Raw genomic sequence first — 930 nt, forward strand, 5'->3', positions numbered from 1 at the left:
CCTGAGCCGAGCCCCGAGCCCTGGGCGGGCTGCCGGTGGCAGTCGCGGGGCCCTCCCCTCGGACTCCAACCCCTCTGAGGACTGAGCTAGCCGGCCGGGGCCCCTCTGCACTCCGGCTGGCCGCCGTGCACACCAGCCTCAGGGCGTCCGCCCCGCTTGTACAGAGCCGGCGCTGGGACAGCGACCCGGCCGATGCAGCCCGCCGGAGCAGGGCTGGCGCCCCCTCAAGAGGACACTTCCCGTCCATTCTCTCCGTCTCTTCCCACCCTCCACGTCGGCACACCCCCCCGCAGTGCGGGTACGCACCCCTGCAGTGGGAGTACAGCCTGGCCAGCAGCCTCCTCGGAAACATGGCCCGGCTCTGCCCTGTACGTGCCGAGGCTCCAGCCCCCGAGAGCACGGGATCCCCACTTGGCTCCCCACTTGCAGGCTTCTGGATACATTCCCCTAAATCAAAGGACACTGGAAGAAAACTGGGAACACCCCCACCCCCAAGAGTTGGAAGAAAAAGGAAGAAACCACAGGAAGCAAACTACAGACCTCAAGACTTCTCTGCTGGAGAGTGACAGGTGGAGGTGACCCTTGTCCTTGCGACAGCAGAAGATGAGGCCCCAAGAGACTGTCGGGCCCTATGGAACCCTGTGCCCAGATCCTCTGTTCCCCACGAAGACCATTCAGACCCGTGGCAGGGAGATGGGCAGACCCGCAGGACCCACACTACATGACTATGGAAACACTATCGGCGTGCTGCGTGCGTGTGGCCGGGGCAGTCGGAGGGGCTGGGTGGGCTGGGCTGGTCCATGCGTTGGGAGTTGGGGTGGAGCGTTTCACCTCGGGCTGCGGGCACCAGTTTTTCTGTGCATAGCCGCCAGGCTCTCCCCTCTGCAGCACGCAGCCGCTACAAGTGGTGGGTGGCCCCGCGCCGCCCCC

This window comes from Tupaia chinensis, unplaced genomic scaffold (assembly GCF_000334495.1).
Source record: "Tupaia chinensis unplaced genomic scaffold, TupChi_1.0 Scaffold000067_1, whole genome shotgun sequence".
In the NCBI taxonomy this organism is placed as follows: Eukaryota; Metazoa; Chordata; class Mammalia; order Scandentia; family Tupaiidae; genus Tupaia; species Tupaia belangeri.